The following is a 24,387-nucleotide window of genomic DNA, read 5'->3' on the forward strand; positions in this document are numbered from 1 at the left end:
AGAGTGTTGAGACCAGAACAGTTCTGGAAGAGTATTACTTGACTTGTATCAGAAGGTGAAAGCTTTTGGGAAAGCTAGCAAAGTTGCCTTTCTGAGTATTGTATTTCTCCTGACCAAAAACTTGTTGTCTTGGTGGAAATAGGTAAGACCTATTTATACAAGTATAAGTGAAACGTACTCTGGCATCGTAAGAAAAGAAACGGATGAGTTCAATGGGAAGAGGTGGTAACGCCTGGCATTGATGGAATTTGATGGAATTGATGTTCCATAATGAAAGAGTGTTTCACCATTACTTCCTGCATTTACTAACCGTTTTATTCTTAATACACTGTCTTGAAACGGGCATTTGTGTATGCCGCACGCTGTAAACCGCAAAACCAAAACCCTAAAGAGCATCCCCCAGTTTGTGACATGTATTGATGTCTCGAGTAGTTTCGTGGAAAACGTGTAGCTTGTCGCTGGTGTTTGATAAGTTGAGCTTGAGAGATGTGCCGGCTCAGTGGCGACCTTCGACGGTCGAGATTTTTCATCTTAAGAGAAATCGTGGCCTTTGATGTAGGCGCAGCGTGCCAAAGCAAGGGTTGCACGACGTGTGCCAATGGCTTGTGCGGAATGCCTTGGTTGTAGGTTGCACATCGGGTGCAAGTGGTAAGGCCAAAATGCAAGTGTTGCATGGCATGTGCCAATAACGCGTGTAGCGGCTTTGGCCCTAGGTTTGCACGGCTTGGCATGCTAGGATGCAAGGGTCGCTAGGCATGTGCCAATGGCGCGTGTGGCGGCTTGGCACTAGGTTTGCACGGCCTGGCATGCTAGGTTGCAAGCGTCGCTTGGCATGTGCCAATGGCGCGTGTGGCGGCTTGGCCCTAGGTTTGCACGGCTTGGCATGCTAGGTCGCAAGCGTCGCTTGGTATGTGCCAATGGCGCTTGTGGGGGCTTGGCCCTAGGTTTGCACGGCTTGGCATGCTAGGTCGCAAACGTCGCTTGGCATGTGCCAATGGCGCGTGTGGCGATTTGGCCCTAGGTTTGCACGGCTTGGCATGCTAGGTCGCAAGCGTCACTTGGCATGTGCCAATGGCGCGTGTGGCGGCTTGGCCCTAGGTTTGCACAGCTTGGCATGCTAGGTCGCAAGCGTCGCTTGGCATGTGCCAATGGCGCGTGTGGCGGCTTGGCTCTAGGTTTGCACGGCTTGGCATGCTAGGTCGCAAGTGTCGCTTGGCATGTGCCAATGGCGCGTGTGGCGGCTTGGCTCTAGGTTTGCACGGCTTGGCATGCTTGGTCGCAAGCGTCGCTTGGCATGTGCCAATGGCGCGTGTGGCGGCTTGGCCCTAGGTTTGCATGGCTTGGAATGCTAGGTCACAAGCGTCGCTTGGCATGTGCCAATGGCGCGTGTGGCGACTTGGCCCTAGGTTTGCACAGCTTGGCATGCTAGGTCGCAAGCGTCGCTTGGCATGTACCAATGGCGCGTGTGGCGGCTTGGCCCTAGGTTTGCACGACTTGGCATGCCAGGTCGCAAGTGTCGCTTGGCATGTGCCAATGGCGCGTGTGGCGGCTTGGCCCTAGGTTTGCACGGCTTGGCATGCTAGGTCGCAAGCGTCGCTTGGCATGTGCCAACGGCGCGTGTGGCGCAATGATTGTGCAGCTCGAATTTGGCACAGTTGTCGTGAAACGCAATGATTGTGTGGCTTTGGTTTTTGCATAGTTGCCATGATACGCAGCGATCGTGCGGCTTGGTTTTGGCATGGTTGCCATGATGCGCAGCGATTGTGCGGCTTTGGTTTTGGCATAGTTGCCATGATGCGCAGCGATCGTGCAGCTTGGTTTTGGCAGGTTGCCATGATGCGCAGCAATTGTTCGGCTTTGGTTTTGGCATTGTTGCCATGATGCGCAGCGATTGTGCGGCTTTGGTTTTGGCATAGTTGTCATGATGCGCAGCGATCGTGCAGCTTAGTTTTGGCACGGTTGCCATGATGCGCAGCGATTGTGCGGATTTGGTTTTGGCATAGTTGCCATGATGCGCAGCGATTGTGCGGCTTTGGTTTTGGCATAGTTGCCATGATGCGCAGCGATTGTGCGGCTTAGGGTTTTGTGTGTCGAAACCCTAGTTTAGCATTTGAAAAAAGATACCCTGGTAATTTTTTACATAAGTGCATTAAATGTTCTAATAAATGTGTTTAGCGTCACCGGTGACGTCATGCTATGCGTAAGGCTTTAAGATTTATCCCTTGTCTAAAAACCACCATCAACACATGCTACAAGAGATTGTGCGAGGTTTGTCTAACCCTTTGCATATTGATTTCTCCTTTACCTCTTATTGGTTTGAATGTATGTGCTTCGAGAGTATTGTTGAATGACTTTATTTCGCGATATCCTCCATTAGAGGTACTTGATTCTTTTACTATGCAGGTTTTGGAACAAGAAACCGTGGAAGTTCCTGAATTCTATATTCTTTACCCACTTCCAACTGTGGACAAAGATAAGTGTGGGGGAAACTTTTATCAGTTAATAGCTTCATTTCTGTTTTATATTACTAATATTTGTGTGAAGTTAGTGTTTGCGAACCAGGTACTATGGGTGGATCCCCAACTTTTCCGATTATCGGTGTATGGAGAATTCGTCTTGCAAGTCGAGCTGACGACTTTAAACCAAGCGTTAAATGGGAGGAAACCCACTGGTTTTGTGTATCTATCTCTATCTTTTTATTTCTCAAGTCTTTTATCTTTATTTTCTTATTTTGGATATTTGCATATCAAAACTCCAACTTTTAGAGATTTTTGAACAATTTAAAATAAACATTAGCCTTTCTAAGTAGATGGAATTTTTTTTTTGACAATGAGGTATATATTGGTTGAGTTGGGATTAGATGCCAACTAAATAGCTTGTTTAGTGTTTATCCTCTATTGTTCAGAAATAGCTATGAGTTGGAGTATCAGTTTTTATTATGCATTTTATTTTCTTATTGTGTATATATATCATGTTATGAATTTCCCATCTTGAACTTTACTTTGATTGACTAAATTTTACATTGAGGACAATGTAAAGTTTAAGTGTGGGAGAGTGTTCTCATATAGAGTTTTTAGCCTCGTTAGTTTTCCCTTGTGTTTATAAGAAGAAAAAAAAAGTAGAAAAACTAAAAAAAAAAAAAGGAAAAAAAAAAGATGATAAACTCATAGGTCTAGAAACTTGTGCCTTACACTAATGGAAACATCTTGGTTGTAGGAGTGGAGGAACCCATTAGTAGAGTCTATTCATATGAAAACGAACAAAATATAAGAATAAATAACATGTTAGTTGTCACCATATCTCGGAGACGTCACCATATCACGTTCTATTTTTATTTTTCCATATTTATCTATTATTTCTCTAAGTGATTTGGTGAGGCACAAGCATCGAATTGTTATCACTGCTAGGATGAAATGGAATGATTGAGTTACTACAAAAAAAGAGACCAGACCAATTTGACCAAACGGTGTACATATATATATATATATATATATATATATAAGGAAAAAAAAGTTGACACTTGGATAGCAATATGTGTGTGTTCTCCCTGTCTCCGTCGCCTAAACAAGCGTGGAATGCAGGATCTATGGGAATTACCATGTAATTTGCTGACAAGAATCATGTGCTTGGATCCAAAAGATCCAATCATGTTGTCGATTCAAAAAAAAAATTGAAAAAAGAAAAAAAAGAAAAAAAATTATTATTGTGTTGAATAAAATCGATCACTGGTTCCCTTGTATATGCCAGTGAATTGATCTAGAATTAAGTTTGTCGACCGCTGGTTCCCTTGTATATGCCAGCTGTGTTGATATTAGAATTCAGACCAGTAGCTCAATCCAATAGGATTTTTAGCTTTGTTTTGGCAGTGACCTTCAGACATATTTGGGAAACACCGTTCACCTTAGTCAACAGTCCGCCATCATCCACTTTCTATATCCATCTTCTTAATCTTTTCATGTAATTGTGGTTGATTCGATTCCGAGTATTGTGGTTGTGTTCAACTTTCTGATAAAGCTATATTACTAATTTATGAATTGGATTTGAAAGTGGGTACTTCCTCCTGTAATCATTGATAGTATGCCAATTAATAAAAATATTTAGTGTCATTCTTAAATTTTCACAGGTGGCTGGAGTGTGGAAGTATAGGTTTTGTAGGTACACCTCTTATAAACCTTCACGAGACTATAACCCGTCCACTAGGGACACCTAGGGGTTTAAAGTCTTGTTATACATGCTAAGTGTGACCGTAGCCTCAACGATACAGAGTTGTATGTATGTTTTAGAATTTATTTTGTTTGATTTGCTCGAGGACTAGCAAAGTCTAAGTATGTGGGAATTTGATAGGTGTTGTAAACACCTAGATTTATATCTATTGTTTATGCTTTCTTTGCTATTTTTCTTGTAAATTATGTATCTTATGTGTGAATTTGAGTTTATTAGGTGCAACAGAGTCAATGGGAGCAGAAGAAGAGGAAACAGGTGCAAAATGAGTATTATGGTCATTTCACATGTCGGTATTATCTGGAGCCAGTCACAGGTTAAGGGGCTACTACTGGGTGGCCCGTATCCGTCAGTGGGTGCAAGTAGCCATCCCAATTCACTACACAACCCTGTATCGAGAATTATCTTCTCATTACAACTCACTTGAAATTTAGAGATGCCTGAAGAAAAGATGGTTGTTGTCTGAGAGTGGAGATTCAGATGAAGAATTGTTGTTGTGTAGCGGTGACGAAAGTGAAGATTAAAGTCGAGATTCAAAGGTTTTGATTAGTCTTCTGATGGGAAAGTTTCGAGAGGTGGTAATTCAAATTAGGCCTTGAATCTATATGAAATTGATGTTGTGAATTGAAGAATGGAGAGATTCGAGATTTCAATTGAGAGAAGTTGGGTTTTCGTTGAAGATTTGAAGAGAAGAACAAGGATATGATGCTGCAGAAAATGGGTGGTTGCTTTGTGCTTGAGATTTTGTGCTGCTGCAGGACAACAAATGGAGAAGCAACTGGTGAGATGGAACAACAATGTAAAGCTGAAGCTGCTGTTGTGAATGTGCTTGATGCTGTTTGAGAAAAAGTTGAACTGCTTAGTTGTATGCTTAGGTTTCAGGTACAAAGTTCAGGTGCAGAGCATGGCTGAAATATGGCCTGGAAACAGTCAGGAATCGGACAAAACTCGGCTAGTTTCCGAGTTAGCCGAGTGAGTCACCGATCCAGTAGCTGATTCAGATGGACTTGGGCTGGGTTCTAGTGTTCACATGCCAGCCCATGAGGGTATTGGACGTGCAGATTATACTTGCATGAGTTTGGAAAGTTAGAGGCTATAAAAGGGAGAAACACACTGCTATTCTGATGATATCTCTACCTCTACTTTTGTTCTAGGGTTTAGAAACATGGAAACTCTTATTTTTATTCTTGTTATGACACTAGTGGAGAATGAGGTTTTAATAACCCACAGAATCGACCCCCGTTGACGGTTGATCCACTTTTGACTGAACAAGACCGTCTGGGAATAAAAAAAAATACGGAGAAATTCCGGGATGTCTAACACCATTCGCGGAATAATTACCATTTAATCCTAAATCTACTTCCTATCCCGCGACAGATGAAAACTGATTTACCTATGATAGATTTTATTATTGGACAGATAAATATCTCTTTGTCTCTCCCATATCCAATCTCACTTTCTCTTTCTTCTTTTACTCTCGGTCTCCATCTCTAACCTAAGAAACTAGCCCATGAAAACAGAGAAATTAGTAAATATTAGATGATATTTCAACGAAACTAATAAACCCTTCTATGGCACTGATAGTAAGACCACAAATGAATCGCGAGTAGTCTCCTTTAAGGTGTCGTGCCTGATGGCCGGACGAGGCCGAATCAGGTAAGTGCTTTTAATTGGGTATGTTTGGAATTGTTGCAACGGATGGATTAGCTTATTATGTTTATTTCCCGGCGAATATGGAGTTTTATGCTTCTTCCTTGCACCTTTGATTAAGTTTATTAGTGTAATTCTCCCATCTATTCTCTGGATTTTTGGTTTTGTTGTGAGATATTTTCATTTATTTTGATCCTTTTATCATCCTTTATTTTAATTAACTTAAAAGTAGGGTTTCCTGTTAGTAGTTGTTGGGCTCTGGTTTTTTCCACTTGAAAGTTAGTTAGCTGTTGGTGATCTGCATCAGTGATTTTAATATTTAGGGATCAGTTTCTATTACATAAAAATGGTTTTTTTGTTTGTTTTGAAAATCAGTTGAAGCAAAGATCTTATTAGGGTTTTTTCCCTGCTTGTTCTTCTGTCGAAGAAGATGGTGTTTCGAGTCGGTCGAGATAGCGTATGTGAAATCGGCCCGTTTCGGTTGGAAGAAAATTTCAGAGTTTTCTTGGTTTCGAAATTTTACCTCGATAAACGCTCCGATAGACTAGGTTTCCTTTTTAGGAAGGTTTAGTGTAGGGTTTCTGTTGGTTAAAAAGCTATGTAGTCAACATTATTTTCGGTGGAAATGTGCAGGTGGAGTTCTCTACTTCCCGGGGCCACGTGCCTTTGCTAGTTGTTAATTATTATTTTATTATTTTTTTTTTTTTATCTTGTGCCAATTAAAATACAAAAATACAGATCTTTAGTCTTTGGGTATTTATGCCGAGGATGACCCTTCCACAATAATGACGTTTTTTGCGTGAGGGGTTTTGCGTGAGGAAATTTACTAAAATGCTAGTACGTGAAAGAGTTTAATTTTGCCGGGTGCTTTTTTAGTGTTTGGTCCATATTTTTGCACATTTCAACATACCTTAATTAATTTACAACCGTTTCCGATATCGCTCTTGGTTCAGGTATGGCACTTCAATGTTCCTAATTAATTCTAGCAACATTTTGTATACGCTTCTTTGAAGAGTCACGACATTTATTTTCTAAACCTTTATTGTTCCTGAAGTTACATCTTAGAATTCAATCCCAGTCAATATTCCAGCAAATTTCTCTTTCATATTTCCATATACAATTCCAATTTCTTCCTTTGATCTTTAGCACCTTCCCATAAAATAGTACCCGTTTCAACTTTTTTATTTTCTCTTCAGCATGAGTATTCTAGCCTGGAACTGTCAAGGAATTAACAATACAAAAACCGTTCAACACCTGAAAGGGTTAATTTCCCTCCACAAACCCCACATCGTTTTCTTATCGGAAACGTTAGCGAATGCAGCCCATATGTCTAGAATTTCCCAGTCCCTTCAATTCCAAAACCTCACCACAGTACCCAGAATTGGTAGAAGGGGTGGGATTTGTCCTATGTGGAAGGACACTTTAAATGTTCGAGTTCTACTTCAATGCCAAAGCTACATTCATGCCATTATCACACCTCCAGATCAAAGTCAACCTTGGCTTTGCACCGGTATCTATGGCCCACCGCACCCGGATACAAGACAAGATTTTTGGAAGGATTTCCCCATAATACTCCCAACAATCAGTAGCACAACACCATGGATATTAATAGTAGATTTCAATGAAGTGATGAACCAATCAGAAAAGAAAGGAGGAAGGCAAGTAACTTATGCTCAGACACAACCTTTTCTCACAATGATAGATCAAATGGGATTTATGGATCTAGGATTCCGCGGGGATCCATACACATGGACAAACAATCAACAAGGACAATATAATATTTTGGAAAGACTAGATCGAGCCACCGCTACACAACATTGGTGTACGGCCAATCCTCACACAGGCGTTACTCATCTTCCAAGAATAGCATATGATCATGCTCCAATTTTGCTTCACACCAAGGCTACTGATTGGCAGGGGCAAAAAAACTACAGGTTCGAACATCTTTGGCTCACTCATCCACAACTCAAGCAGATAGTCGAGACAGCTTGGAATCAACAAAACGACTCAGAACCTGCCTTAAACCTTCAATTAAAGTTAATTACAACTAGTGAAATCCTTATGGACTGGAATAAGCAGACTTTTGGGCATCTCCCAACTCTAATCAAGAAATCTACGGCTCAAATTAAAATAACACAACATCAATGTGCTACACGGACCGGTGCTGAACTGGAATATTGGTTAAACCAAGAAAAGCATCTTCGAGAACATCACTTAAATCTTCTACAATGTCATGCAACATATTGGCAGCAGCGGTCCACAATCCAATGGCTTCAATCAGGGGACAACAATACTACCTTCTTCCACACAAAAGCCACCATACACCGAAGTTGCAATAACATCCAGCAGTTGCAGGATCAACAAAACAATTGGGTCAGCGATAAAGATCAGGTTATTCGTATAATACTTGACCATTTTACTAATCAATATACAGGCACAAGTACGACACTAGATGAGGAGCTTTTTGCACAGATTACACCTCAATTATCTTCAAGACAGTGTTCACAACTCACGCAAGAAGTATCTATAGCGGAAATCAAACACGCTCTATTCTCCATCAACTCGGAAAGCGCTCCAGGTCCTGATGGGTATACTAGTAAGTTTTTCAAAGTTTTTTGGGAGACAACACATCATCATCTAGTAGATATGGTTCGCAGCTTCTTTAATAGCCTAAACATTCATCCACTCATGAACCATACCAAAATAACCCTCATCCCAAAAATAGACCATCCAACAAAACCTTCCCAATTCAGACCAATCATCTTGTGTAATGTTGTTTACAAGGTAATATCAAAAATCTTAGTAAATCGCATTCGCCCGCTCATCCCATTTTTAATCATCCCATATCAGAGTGCTTTCGTCCCACAAAGATCCATACATGATAACATAGCCATTGCGGGAGAAATTTTCCATCACATTAAATCTTCTGCTCTAACCAAAGATCCTAAAATAGATCTTAAACTGGATATCAAGAAAGCTTATGATAGCTTAGATTGGGGATTCATCAAAACTGCATTTACAAAGATGGGATTTCCAATCATTTTTGTAGATTACATCATGCTATGTATCACTTCAGTTACTTACTCAATTAACATAAATGGTACCCCACACGGATACATCATCCCTACCAGAGGCAAGGAGACCCGTTATCCTCTTATATCTTCATAATCTGTGCATAAATCCTTTCAACAAATTTGGGCAATCTAGAAGCACAAAATCTTGTAAGAGGGCTGAACATTTCACAAAAAGATCCACCTATCCTGCATTTGATGTATGCGGACGACTTGCTAATTACTTATAAGGCATCGCGGGAAAGCAGTAACCACCTCCAGAAATTAATTCAAGCCTATATCTTTTCAGCGGGTCAGGAAATCAACACAACAAAATCCACAATAATACATCACCCAAGACTGCTGCAACATCATCTGGACGAGATCAAACAATTCTTTGACATGCCAACATCTACAACACCGCCAATATACCTGGGAGTACATTTCAAACACAAACGAGTATCCAGTCACATTTTTGAACCACTCCTTCAACGGTTAGCACGAAAATCTCAGGGATGGATGACCAAATGTCTTAATCAAAGAGGAAGGTTAGTACTCATCAAAACCTCTTTAATACCTACTTCCAACCACCTAATGCAAACACAACTATTCCCCACCCACATTCACAAACAAATAGATCAGATAGCTAGGTATTTTTTCTGGGGACATGATTCTTCAGTTAGAAAACTCCACCCTTTAGGACGGACCAAGTTAAACAAACCAATAATTATGGGAGGTCTCGGCATCAGGAAAAGTAGCCAACACAATAAAGCCTTATTGATGAAGAGAATTTGGAATATCCACAGTCAACCCAATTCCATTTGCTCCAGACTATATAATGAGAAATATCTGAAAAATAAACCGATTTTTCAAGGTAATATTCCAATTCCTTCCTCATCTAGTCCACAGTGGAAACAAATGGCCTCCCTAATCCCTACAATATAACAATTTGTATATCATCAAATTGGAAACGGTTTAGACACTCCTATCCAAGCAAACTGAATTCCTCAAGTACGAAACCTTGACCCCCATTCTCTGCTACCCAATCCAATCAGTGGCAGATCTCATTGACCCTATTACCCGTACCTGGAATCATGATCAATTGAATCACCTACCACCAGATGCAATTCAACACATTATTAATATCCACATTCCCCAGAGCATGCCTCAGGACAAGATCCTTTGGCCACACTCAAAATCTGGAAAATACACAACTGCTACTGGCTACAACTGTCTAACTCAACAAAAAAAACCATCACAATTTAAATCCCCTACCACCCACCAAATTCCTGTGGAAATTACCCTGTCCACCAAAAATTCAGCTTTTCTTGTGGAAAGCTATAAATGAAGGTCTGCTGACCTATTCCATTTTACACCGTATAAATTTCACCAACTCCAACCACTGCCCCCGTTGCAACAGTGAACCAGAAACAACGGAACACATGCTTATCCGCTGATCAATAGCAGCAACTTCCTTGAACAACCTGTTATCTTCTCTATCAACTACTCAACCCAACATCTTCTCTCACATCTCCATACACAACCAATCAACCATTTCTCAGATTTTACAACAAGCTAGCCATACCCAATCAATAACAACTTTTTGCTTTCTCTTATGGATTCTATGGACATCCAGAAATGATTTGGTTTTCAACCAACACCATACAACTCCAGATAGCATTCTGGCACAAACATGGAAGAAACAACAGGAATTCGAATGGGCACAAAAGGTAATACCACTAGTACAACTATGGTCTTTGGTCACGGTTGTATCTATAAACGGGACTAAAGTGTTGTTTGTCCCAGCCAAATATGTGTCAGTAACCAGTTCATATCTCTTTAGATACGGGTACACTCGACGCGTGTCTAGTTTACATCTTTTTCTAAACACGATTAGAAGTTAGAACTGCTTTGTTTTCTTAACCCACTTTCTACACTCCCGGACACTCCCAGTCTCACACAATCTACTCCAACTCCGTGCACCTTCTTATGTTTTAGAGCAATCATTCCTCTACTTCTTCTCCTTGTCGTTCCCCAAATAAAAACCTTATTTTATCTGTCAGTCAATGTTTTTAGGGAGATCTTGCTCGATCTGGTTTCCTGTTCCAATGGAGTTTGAATCGGAGGTCCAATCAGTCAGTCAATGTTTCTGTGGGATCAGAATTACATAGTTCAGATAAATTTTATGGTTCAAAATTAGAGGAGTACTCAGTGAACAACGCGTTTTGCTATTCCATGGTGAAACTGATTTTCGATTAAGTTCAAGCAGCTTGGGTTTTTTCTGGTAAGACTTTGAATTCGTTAAATTTTGGACTCGCTTTTGGTCAATAGATGTAATAGTGTGTTGAATGAGATTCTTTATATTTTAGGGTTTTCTTGATTGAGACAATGGCACATTATTTTCCAATTTTGATTGTGTTTGAATTTAGAAATAGGCACCCTAAGAATAAAAAGAATGATCATTTGGCTTCCAATTGTGATGAAATTGAATTTTTTTTGCAAAATTGAGACCAATTGCGTGACTGACAATTGCATCTCAAGTGACCATATAGAAGGTCCCCCTTCAGTCTACCAACAAGCATTGCTAGAGTGTGAGAGATGCATGCCTTTTCCCTTTATGTGAACGGTAAGTTAGTTTCTTCCTTGGCATCTTATATTGTGCTGATACCTATTTTAAAGATGAACTGGTTTTCTATGTTTTCTTTGACAGTGAACCCAAAGATCATAATGGCAACTAATCCAGTTGGCACGAGATTCTTGCACTTATAAGGCTGTTCAGAAATTCGAACTCCCCTTCCTGAGATTGGTCTCCTTCTTCCTTGGTGCTTGATTCAATGTATTCGATATCCTTAACCTAATGTGTCTTTGATTTGATTTCGCAGCAGTACCTGTATATATATCTACCGATGTCTTTCAATATGATATTTTAGAGCTCTGTTTTTTTTTGTGGTTCAGTTATATGTGGTTCAATTGCAGTTAACTTGTAGTCTCCTCAACTGAGATATTCAATATCATTGTAGGTTCTGTGGGAAGTATTGTACTGATTTTTAAGTCGTGTGATTACTTTTCTCCTGCATGTCTTTCATCCACTTATCATACACAATCTGTTTATCTGAATTATCTGAAAACTTGGATGCATAATACCAAATCTAGGGCAATTGATGCAAGTTTTATGGAATGTAAATCCCTTTCGTACATGTTGAGTATGTTTTAGGTTGAACTGCAAAGGTTTGTGAACTAATTCTGTAACTTGTTAATGAAACAAAAAGTTAATTATTATGCGGTATGTTATGTCTTTTCACAAGCTCACTCAGTTCTGCCTTTATTGTGGCCAGTTTTGCTTTAAATAGTTATTGTACGATATTATATCTGGTGTGTGAAGTTTTTTTATTTCGTGGATGCGGGCCACAACCAAATCGAAAGATTTCAAAGAACTATGGCATTGTTGATGAAGATAACCTTAAAACTTAGTTCATTCTGACAGGTTTGTTTGTCAACTTACTTTTTTCTCCATTTCTTTAGTCTTCCGGGTGTGGGATTTAATGGTTACCCTTTCATGTTTCTTTGTCATGTAAAATGTTATGCACGACTGGTGTCTCTTGGCAAAAAAGAAGAAGCCGTTTGCGAGACATATGAGATGCAATCTGTAATTTGTTCTCAGGGCCCCATATTGCCAGTAAGTTGATTTACTATGATTCTATATCAAGCAATAGTTTGCTTTGGTTTAGTTCAACTTCTATGAATAACAATTTCCAATAGCTTTCTGTAAGACTCTAACAATTTACACTCTGGAAGCAACACTTATACACTCATCCACCATTCAACCTCAATACAAGTTTGTATGCAATTTATATGATTTTTCTGCTCACTAGAATTAAATGATTAAAATTAACCAAAGAACTAATTGTTACAGGTGATCCCATGTATTGAACGTGCAGTTCTCGACTAGATGGTTACGTCATTAAATCAAGCGAACATGAAGCCTTAATAATATAAGTCTGCCGAGTTTTCTGATGTTAGACTAGTATCCCATTGTTGAGCCTTACTAATATGTATTCTCTGACACAGTATATCAGTTGATAGATTCTCACTTGGAGCCAAAAAAAGGAGTTGTTACCCTGCGTGTGAAGCTAGAAATGCAGATATTAGCCTGCTTGTTAAACTGATAAAGCAGTTGCTTGGTGATATTATATCTTCCTGTCCTGCTTCTAACGACTTCTAGTGAAAAAAACTATACTCCCTGTCTCTCTCTTAGGGTAATTGTTATATGTCTGTCTGGCTTTCTCTATCTCATCCTTTATTACTTCATTTTGGATTTCAGGAGTTTCAGGAAATGATCAAGCTACTGATTGTCAATAATCCTGTAAAAAAAGATGTAGCAAGCACTTGGAACTGGCAATTTGGAAGTGGGGCATGAACTAGGTATATATATCCCTACTAGAACCTTAGAAGTACAGTGAACCAGAAACACAAAACTCCACTGCCTAATGACGAGAAAGATATGAAAAATGAAAAATTGAGAGTTTTCTTTTTAAAGCAAGTTTTCTTCTTGTTTTTGTCGACATGAAGAGATTTTGCTCATCAGTTTCGTTTTGTGTTGTACTGGAAATCTGGTCTCTATTTTCCTGCTAGATATTTCCTTCTTTTTTTTTAGGTTGATCTTCAAATGCTTTTCCGCCATCTCACGGGATAATCACCTGACTTCATTTGTAGATGGGAAGTTGTGGCACTTGGAATAATGGAGGAACATAAATCTCCAGAAATACTTTCGGAGTCTTACTTTGTGACTTGAGACTAAAAACTTGCACGTTCTGTATAAATTGTTTGAATTGCAATATAAATTAAGGATATTTTTCTGTTATTTCCCTATTTTTTATTTTTGGTGTTCGGATGTCTCTGGCACTAACACAATGTGAATTATGTAAGATAAGATCGTGTGTTGTATCTTTACTAATAAATTTGTTTTACTTTTATCTTTTGCAGCCAAGCGACATCCTAGACGCAGAGTTTGGAGGAGCTCTTGCAGTGTGAGTGTTCACATGCATCTTCAGTAAACAAGACTTGGATTAGGATCGCAAAGGAAGTGCAGTTGTGCTTCCGAAACTTTGTTGGAGCTTCGTACTCTTCTATGCGAATGCTTTTATATGTTTTGATACTTGCTAATTATATTGAGATGTCGCTGTTATCAACTCTAGTAGAATCCATAATCAAGATAAATGTAAACTATGTTGATTTTGTAAGATATTGTCGGATTCAATGCCATGTTAAGAATTTTAATTAAGATTATTTCATTGTTGCTCCACTTTCTTTTTTGCAAGGCATAAAGATGTGCCTATACATCCAAGTATTTTAGATAGTTTGAATATTACATATTGGTCACGGTTTAATAAGCAATTCGTGTCCATTGATCAACTTTGGTCACGGTGTATTTCAGCATGACTAAAGAGCCAACTTGTCACGGTGTACAACAAAAACCCGTGACCATTGAAGTTTTGGTCACGGTGGACTTGACATGTATCCACGGAAGTAACCGTGACCAAATGTTGGACTTTTGGCCTCGCAGGCTTTAGTCACGGTTTACCAAAAATGAATTATCGTGACCATAGACATCTGGACACAGTAAAATACTGTGACCAAAGGCCATTTTTGTACTAGTGTACACCCTATTTTACCTGGAGATCCACCGGTTACAACTACTACAATAAATACCAGATCAACAACAACAATACTAGCAGGATGGAACAGACCAGAACTGGACTGGATAAAGATCAACACTGATGGGGTCGCAAGGGGACATCCAGGATTGGCGGGCGCAGGATTTATTTGCAGGGATTCGGGTTCTCAAGTTGTGATGGCTCTCGCCCAACCTCTGGGAATAATTACGGCTCTAGTAGCTGAAACGTGGGAAACTCTTTTAGCTTCAAGGACAGCGGCGGAAAGACAATGGCAAAGGGTTATCTTCGAAACAGATTCGGAAAACTTGATGCACTTTATAAAAACCGACACAAAAGCCCCATGGTATATTGCAGAAATGGTTTTCGAAATAAAACAGAAAATGAGACAAATTCCACAATGTGTCATTCAGCACAACTATAAAGAAGGGAATCAAGCAGCAGATGGTTTAGCAAATTACGGAGTTGATGGAAGTCAAGCGGGAAACTTATCGACAACAATATGGGACCAGGCAATCCCACGTTTTATCAGCCAAATTATTTTAGATGACTCAGTGGGTATCCCACGTATAATTTCTTTCTAGTTCTTCTTTGTTTACATGCTTCAAAAAAAATAAAATAAACCCTTCTATCAAAACTAGTCAAATAAAACCAAGGTGACCAAACATGTGGTATAAAAAATCCAGCCATATTATTTTTAATAAATGAAAACCAATTAATTAAAAAGTGACACAAAAACTCCAGGTCAAATAATAATGTGCAAATTTAGTTTTTATTACTTTAAAAAAAGCCAAACATACCCTTTTTACCTTGTCTTCTTCTTCTTCTCTCCTTTATTTTTTCTATTTATGCGGTCTTCATCTCCCCACCACCATTAACACCAGCAGCAAAAAATATCTCTCCATGAACACCATCTCAACACCTCCGTCACCACCAACAACAACACCTCTGTCACCACCAGCAGCAACACCTTCGTCTCCTCCACGAAACTTTCATCTCTTTTTCTTCTATTTCTATTCAGATCTATCACCAACAGTAGCTCCGCCACCATCAAACCAGCCGATGTGTCCAGATCCGCCACCAACAGAACCTCCGTCTCCTATATTAACACCATCATCACCTCCTTATCCTCCATTAACACCATCATCACCTTCTTCTTCTCCGTCTACAGATTTTCCATCAACAACACCGCCTCCTCTTATTTTTGTTTTTCCCACCAGTACGTCAGATCCGCCACCAACACTACTTCTACCTCCTCCTTTTATCATCTAAAACCACCACCAATACCTTCAAATCGGCAACCAACAACACCTCATCTACAATTAACACCAGTACCTGCAAATCCGCTCCCAACATCACCTCCGCCTCCTCGTTCAATCCTCTACAATCACCACCACCACCTTATGATGTTTTCATCACCAGCAAATGATGATACATCTTCAAAGTCGAAATCAATATTGTATTGGGAAATGACAGATTTATGATGAAACCAAAATTGGTTTCATCAAATTCTGACAGTTTTGGTTGGTGAAAACAGTAAACTAATGATGAAACCAAATTTGGTTTCATCATAAACTTGCCTATTTTCTGTCATGAAACCAAATATTTTAATGATGAAAATTAAGTTTATGATGAAACCAAATTTTGGTTTCACTTGATTTTTGTCTAGTTTATTCGGTCTGACTTGGAAGACGGCATGTTTGGTTTCATCATTGAAGTTATGTTGGTGAAATGACAATATGTGGTTTCGATTGTATGTATAATGGTGGTTTTGATTATATGTGTGTATGAATTGGGAGAATGTGTATAGCAGGGTCTGGTACTGGTACTCCAGGTATTGATGAAGAAGTTTTGTTGGTAGTGGTGGCCTTAACTGAAGTTATGGAAGTGATAAAGAATGGATTAACTGAGTAAGGGTGGTGCTAATGCAATGAGAGTTGTAGTTGAGCTTCAGGTGTTGCATAAAGGACTGGTATGGGTTACAATTAAAGAGGTGTATGTCTGCATTGTTAAAAGTGTAATGAATTGACTGAAGTTGATGAAACCTAATTAGGTTTCATCATATTTTTTCATTTTGTTGAATATTAATATCTGTGAAGCCAATTTTTGATGGTGGGATACAAGTGGATTATTTTTTGTTGAAACTGGTTGTAGTTGAGGGGGTAATGGTAGTGGTGGTTGTGGTGCTGGTGGTTGTGGCAGCGATGGGGGTGGTGCAGTTGATGGTGGTGGTAGGTTTCATCTTATTGTGGATTGTTTTTTGTTGAAAGTAGTCTTAGTTAAGGAGGTAATGGTAGTGGTGGTTGTGGTGATTATGGTTGTGGTGGCGATGGGGGCGGTGCAGTTGACGGTGGTGGAAGGTTTCATCATATTGTGTTTCATTTTTTCTTCTTCTTCTTTCTCCTTTCTTTTATGATGAAACCAAAATTTGGTTTCATCTTATTTTGGTGAAACCAATTTTTGGTTTCATCATTTTTCTGGTGGTGGCGCGGTGGTGGTCGGTGGAGCCGGTGAAGGTGGTCGGTGGCGACGGCGGCGAAGGTGGTCGGTGGCGGCGGCGACGACGGGCGGTGGTGGTGTTGGTGGTGGTGGGTTGTTGTTCGTGGTGATCATATAATAAAATTTAAAGGTTGGGTTGATTTTTGTTTATGTTGGGGTGATTTAAATAATAAAAGGGTAGTGTAGACAGTTTATGTTAAATGAAGTTTTTGTGGACATTTTGTTTTGGTGGAGTTTTTGTGCATGGATGTGACACCTTTGGGGTTATACCTCGCGGACCGCCCTTCTATGGATTCTTCTTCTGAAATCCCTCATCTCACTTTTCGAGTTGTACATCTCAAATCTGTTGGAACAGATTCAACCTGATTATTTCTCCATCCATCCCATAATTGAAACTACAAATATCGTGTATTAAATTAGGTGTCATATGTGATTCGAATCCAAGGGTTTTCGTGATTAGGTATGAGACATGATTTGAAGCAAGGGTGTTTGTTCCACCGGTCAAGTTTTTCGTGTATTCTTCATTAAAAGGAAATCGAGCTCTCAGATCTATAAATCAGCACCACGAACGCTTCGATCACTTACCTCTTCATCTAAATGCTCATCTCTTTCGAATGGTGAGCTCTATTTTATTTTTTATTTTCCCTTCTATTTCAATTTTGGAGTTAGGGTTTTTTCGATTAATTTTATTTTCTGAATCTGAGAGGTACAGAAGGCAATAGAGGAGTCAAATTGGTGGCGGATTCTGGTATTATTGTTGATGTTGCTCATAAGGTTTTGAGGCGCTAATAGGAGCGGTTGGTGGAGTTGACAGTGGTACTGGTATGTGTACTCAATTCTTAGTTTCTCTCAGTATCTCTATCAAAGGGTTTCTCTTTGTGCAGCCACTAGAATTTCGTCTTTGTGTGTTTGCAGTAACAGCAAGACCGATGAAATCAGGGTGGAGGTGCGAACTATGAAGGTATAATGATCTTTCCTTGTATGTTGTTAAATGATTAGTGCTTTAAGGTTGCTGTTGATAAAATAGTTAGATCTCAAATGGATATTTTTGTTTGTAAGCTTTATAACAAATGGATATTCTCTCTTGTAGATTTCTAGGTTCTTGAATGAATGATCTGAAATTTTAGTTAGTTGGTGTGTTATGATGTTTGAAGAATGTTTTCGAAGATAATTTACTATTTAGTTGGTGTGTTATGATGTGTTATGATGTTAGTTGGTGTGTCATGAGTTGTAAGATTAAATTTCAAAGATAATTTACTATTTAGTTGCTTTGCAAAGAAGAAAACCATTTCAAATATAACTATATAAGTTACTACTACACATGAATGAGTTTGGAATCATTTTTGTTACTGCTATTGTTTGATTATAATTGTGCAATTTGATGATTTGCGATTTTGGTAATTTTATAGAAGTTCTTGAATTGGTACTTGTAGAGGAAAATGTCTCATACTGAAACCCATCAAATGCACCGATGTTGTGGATATAAAGAGAAAATTGAGAAGATGGGAACTGTCTGTTTCTTTCCACTATCAAGTATGTGTGGTCTCTTGGTCCTTGCTTATTATGACTTGTAGTGTAGTGTATGTTTCTGCTGCAAATGCGTTCATGAGTTTTGCTTATTCTTCTAAGCAAAACAGGAGACCCCACTTTGCAATGGTCTAAAGGGAGGTGCTTTCCATGGGATTTATCTTGTGTACCCTTTGTCTATCTTGTGCTTCTGATGGGATTTATCTTGGGTTTTGCTTGCTGACAGATCTTGGGTGGTATTCCTGCTCCTTCAAACTTTGGAGACGATTGGAAACGCCGTACTCAGGGGTGTACCCTTTGTTTATCTTGTGCTTCCCATGGGATTTATCTTGGGTTTTGCTTGCTGACAGATGTTGGGTGGTATTCCTGCTCCTTCAAACTTTGGAGAAGATTGGAAACGTCGTGCTCAGGGGTGTGTTGTACTTTACAAACACCAGTTACATTAGTTACATTCTAGCAGTTTAGAAGCGGAAAACAAGTGTATGAAACTCTTTTTTGGTTTCTTTATACTTGTGTGTTTGGGGGAGGCTACAAATGTCTGTTTTCTTCCAGAATGCGTATGTTATATATTTCGCCACGTGAGTATTTCTGTCACTCTATGTAGGCTGATTAGTCACTTAAACCTATTTATCCAGTAACTATGATTGAGACTAGGTCACCTGCATTCAGATTTTCTACAAATATACAGAAAATATATTTCTAGCAACGGCCACATTTATGTGCGTTTTCCTTGATAAGTTGTCTAATGCCTATTTAATTCTATCATTCTGCATTGATGTAAAAAAAGAATCAATTTGATTATCTAAGGAAGCATGTATTACAGGGCTGTTGGCATAATATTTAACTATAAGATGGAGTTCCAAGCCTTCTAATCTAGTTTACGACTTAATGTCTTAATGATGTGCTTGAGTTTTGAAAATTCCACGTCTGCCTTCTTAGACTCGAGTTTCTTTTGGTATGCAGATGGCAAAAGAGCTGACTGCGATGTTGGACCATGGCGAGGCGCAGCCAGCTGTTAGCTGTACCGGTGATAATGGTTCCGTGTCTTACCTTGAACAACTCATCTCTACCATTTATGAGACAATGGTTAGGGTTAGTGCATTGTTTTTCTTATTTTATTTGTAATTGCTAATACACATGGGTTCACCAAATGAATGGCATATTTAATGGATAATTTTTTATTTTATTCATATGGACCATCTTGATATATCTCGTTAAAGAAAAGTACCTTACGGAAAAGCCGTGGAATTCTCAAAATTAAGGATCAAGATATAAAGGAGACATGTGCATGCTTTGTACTGTGTTTGGAATTATCTGTCAGTAGGTGATTATGCTATGTAAGGCTCTCTGTAGAATCAGTGGGAAAATACGACAACAACTATGTGATCGGGTTTTAAAGACCAAAATTGTTCTTCGCCAACATGTTATATGTGCTAATTAACCTGTTAGGCTTCCTTTATGTTTGTTCTTAGTTGCAACTGTTCATCCATCTCACTGATTATCTGCAGGAAACTTCTATACTCAACAATAGGAAAACTGTCCACTCAGATTGGAGGAATTAGGACGACTTCAATGAGTATTTCTGGTTTGTCTTTCGTGACTTTGCTATGTGATCAGGCTTCTTACTTGGATACTTGTTCATTATGTTATCATTCTCGGTATATTTGCAGGTCACCTACTTGCTTTGAGCTAAATTGGCCACTGAAGAAGGATCGTTCATTTCTGTCGCACCCTAAAGGGTGGAAAAGGGTAAAAGAAACCCATTTCTATGTAATCTCCTTGTCTTGTAATTATTTCTGGGTGCTCAGTTTTTTTCTTGAATTCTCGCTAACACTAAAAGTAGTTTGGAGCACTGGACATTTCTTCACCTTTACCGAAGTTTTCATCGATTACAGGCATGGTTGGTCCTGATGTTTCAGGTTTGACATATCAATTGATAGATAGTTGATCGAAAGTTCCATATTTACTATTCAATGGTTTGGAAATAGATGCGTGCTTGTTTCCATATCGACAGAGTCTGACAATTATAGCTTTCAATGACGGAATGGACCACGATACTTTCAAAGAAGTACTCAGTAATGGACCAACATTTGCTGTCATGTGCTGTCGTGTGCTTTAATTCTTCTTTATTTTGGCTATTACATAGTTTTGTTTCTGAATGTAACTTGCTTTTCTGGGTATGTCATTGATAATAGGTGGGGATTGAGAAACATAGATAATGGACTAGCATTGCTCCGACTCAGATAATCACAAGAACCTATCTGAGCATCATTCCTTGTTACCATTTAGTTGTTATTAGTTTCTCTAAGTCTCGTTGCAAATCGTATAAAGTTCTAAGGTTATAGATCGGCATTCAGGATTTAAACTCGGGTCAGCGAAAATACATCAGAAGCAGAAGTGAAGAAGTAGGATGCCGTAAAGTTAACTTCTAAAGTTCAAGGACTAATTGTGCTGAAAACAACCCAGGTAACTGTTCACAATTCTTCTCACATCTTGGTCATCGTAAAGCAATGCACTGGTGAAGCAGACTTGTAGGTCTCCATTTATTACTCGGATAGAAATGGACCGCTTGTGAGTCCGCGTTTCTTACTTATCATGCACACCTATCCATATGTCACTGCATTTTAATTTTTGTAATGGCAGTTTGATTAAGTTACTCCCGTACTCGAATCATGTTAGTTTCATTGTAAGATAAAGAAATAACAAATTTCCATCAGCGGTTTAAATATCATGTCATGGTTCTTGTGACTGAACCCTACTCTTAGTTCACAATAGTGAGTTATGCATGAATATTTTTTGTGTCGAATGTATCACCAGGTGGGTCTTAGCTTCAAGAACTCCTTTAGTTTTGGTTCTTAAAATTTACTCTTTATAACACTATGTTGAAGACTTTCTTTTTGGAAGCATTCATGCCTTGTAGAATACTTTAGTGGGGTATTTGTGCATTGTATATATAATACTTCAGTGGGTATGTACAGATTTTATTGCAAACATAGTTGAATCTGAATGCTATTGTGGATTCCAGGGGTTACTTGTTGAAGATGGATTCGATTATATGAAAGTGGCATTTGTAAGGGATATCAAAGCTCAACAAAGAAGTTTGAGGTTTGTTTCGCCAGCAAACATGTTCCATCTCCTAGTTTGGATATTACATAGTTTTGTTTCTGAATGTAACTTGCTTTTCTTGGTATGTCATTGATAAGAGATGGGGACTGAGAAACCCAGATAATGGACAGGCTCCGCTCGGACTCAGGTAAATAAAAGAACCTATCTGAGCATCATTCCTTGTTATCAGTTTAGTTGTTATTAGTTTCCCTAAGTCTAATTACAAATCGTATTAAAATCAAGGTTATATTTCGGCTTTCAGGTTTTAAACTTGGGTTTGCAAAACATACAGCAGAAGCAATAGTGATCTCCAAGGAAGCATTGGTATTTGGTTTTGGAATCTCCAATAATATCAGACCCCAACAAGAATGCTTATAGATCCATTTGTCTTCACTGGAACCACGAATGAAGCTCCTTCAATTTCGACAACTGTTGGATATGATGAGTATCGGGATGGAGATATTCGGTAATAATGCTGGTTTTAACACATGTTTAGTGGCTTTTCTTGTAAGATTACATTGGTCAGAACTCCAGATTTCAATCTTTTTTGTGTAACTTGAAACCAATGAATCATTGAATGTTAAATTGAATGATTATTTGTGTGCAAGTTTAATTTGATTCTCATTTTCATTTGATTTGAATTTGGTTTTCATTTGGATTCTAATTTGAGTTTTATTTGATTCTCATTTGAGTTCCATTTGTGTATGATTTCAGATTTAGCAGATTCAATCAGGCCAGACAGCCAATCTGAATCAATTTTTTTTATATTAAGATTTATATCTATGACCGATTAGCGTCAGTCATAAAATATTGACTGTTAAAATCTGTCGTTGATATAAGATTTTCAAAAAACCGTAGAGACACGTCATAGATGAAAAAGACGCTCAAACAGCGACCCTTTCCCCGACGGCCAAAGCAAGTCATTTAACTTGTATCTATGACTTGCTTTGACGGTACGAAACTGCTATTCCACTCGTGTGAACTCCATGAGCATGAGTACTTGATTTTCTTTTGGTTATAGATTAGTTGGATTTCACATAACATGGTTCTTTGATTCAATATATTAGTTTTGTCTCATATTTATCGTTCATGATTCTCTGAAAATATAGTTGTATGATTGACGTATTACAACATGATTGATTGTTTGTTTTGTCAAATTGCAAATTGGTAGAACTTGTAATCACATCTATTGTTATTTTAGGGTTCATCATCGAGCGATAATCCTTGAACACAAGTAGTGTAAATATGGTTATAGCTTGTAGTGATACATCCTTGTAATCATATGTGAACCATGACCTTTGTTAAATCGTTTGCGCAATGTATTTCGATTGCATTGATTAGCCTTATTTCATGAATCTTAATGCTCCATGGGAATTGAACTTGATTAGCGCAAGGCGTTAGGTTATTCTTTTGGTAGAATTCATACTTGCATCGTTTTACATGTATGTGTGATGAAATCAGGAAATTACGTGATATTTTTTCGACTAGGTATCTTAAGGATTTTGATAATGAGAGATTAAATATCAATTCTAGTTATTAAGACAAGAACATGTTTGTGAATGAAAACGAATCCTTAACCAATATCTTTATATCCTTGATTTGCGTGTTTATTTCTTTGTTTGCTTTTATTTTATTTTAGTTTACATAAAATCAGAAAAATCCCCCATTTGTTTATATAAGAAATCGAAACATATTGACAACCTAGTCCTCTCTGTGGGAACTATCCTTCTTACCCTTGCTATATTATATATTTTGAGTAGTGAGAAAGTAATTTATTTTTGACGCATACGACAGTGATCACTTGGGTTTCTCTCAATATTGTAAGATGTAAGAGTAGTTGGAAAGAAACTCTCTCTTGGTGTCATGGTGTACGTCACTACTTTGTATTACGTCTTCATGACCATACAAAGATCTACTCAAGTGAAAAATTTGTTGCTCATCAAAAATTGATGTAGCTTAAAACAAACAAGTCCTTGGTTACACACGTACGGTTCATATACGCTGAACGCGTAACCACTACGTGGCAGACCCATGTTCCGAAACGTACATAACTGATTCGGTTTCTGTTCCACCCGCACATAAAAAGAGAAGGAGCGCTTCTCGTTCTTTTCACCCTTCTTCTCAACAGTTCGAGAACGAAAAGGAGATTAAAAATTCACTAACTCTTAATCTCCAAAACTTTTTTTTCAATTGTTTTGAGTGTTCTTGATACCGTTGGATTCGCAACAAAAAACCACTGAACGGATTTACCTTAGTTTATTCATATCTTGCAGTTCCAGAGCTTTGCCATTAACGACAGTTCCTGTACGAAGTAAGTTTCCCATCTTACTTTGTGGTTTTTATCTCAACAATGACATCTAGGAAGAGACTAAGTCGTGGTTAGAGTTCGGGTGGTAATGCTAGTGGAGAAACCTATTATGATGCTAGTTTTCGAGCGAGGTTTGTTAACAAAGAAGCTCGCGACCACTTTTTGGAATATAGGAAGAAAGTACTTACTATGGAAAGATTTTATGATCCTTCAAAAATTAGTGTAGAACATCTCTCTAGGTTCTTTGGAGATTTTGCATGGGGAATAATACATCAACCTATGGGAACTGCTCATCCTGAAATGACTGCACAATTCTATGCTAATGTACATGAACCAGACTTTGTCAACTGCACCT

At 38.6% G+C, this 24,387-nt stretch overlaps 1 long non-coding RNA gene across 16 annotated transcripts; it reads left to right on the forward strand.

The window, feature by feature from the left end:
• The first annotated feature begins 17,388 nt into the window (after positions 1-17,388).
• Positions 17,389-22,365, forward strand: LOC113358231. Of its 16 annotated transcripts, none has more exons than XR_003364306.1 (12): positions 17,389-17,709; positions 17,805-17,914; positions 18,008-18,053; positions 18,526-18,625; positions 18,846-19,197; positions 19,583-19,711; positions 20,128-20,204; positions 20,290-20,694; positions 20,815-21,085; positions 21,645-21,724; positions 21,823-21,872; positions 21,987-22,365. It is a non-coding gene; the product is annotated as an uncharacterized LOC113358231 (long non-coding RNA). The 16 variants fall into 16 exon arrangements; XR_003364313.1 differs by having other exon boundaries at positions 20,290-20,687; XR_003364308.1 differs by having other exon boundaries at positions 20,290-20,389; positions 20,539-21,085.
• The last annotated feature ends 2,022 nt before the right edge of the window (positions 22,366-24,387 follow it).

This window comes from Papaver somniferum, chromosome 3, assembly GCF_003573695.1.
Source record: "Papaver somniferum cultivar HN1 chromosome 3, ASM357369v1, whole genome shotgun sequence".
NCBI lineage: Eukaryota > Viridiplantae > Streptophyta > Magnoliopsida > Ranunculales > Papaveraceae > Papaver > Papaver somniferum.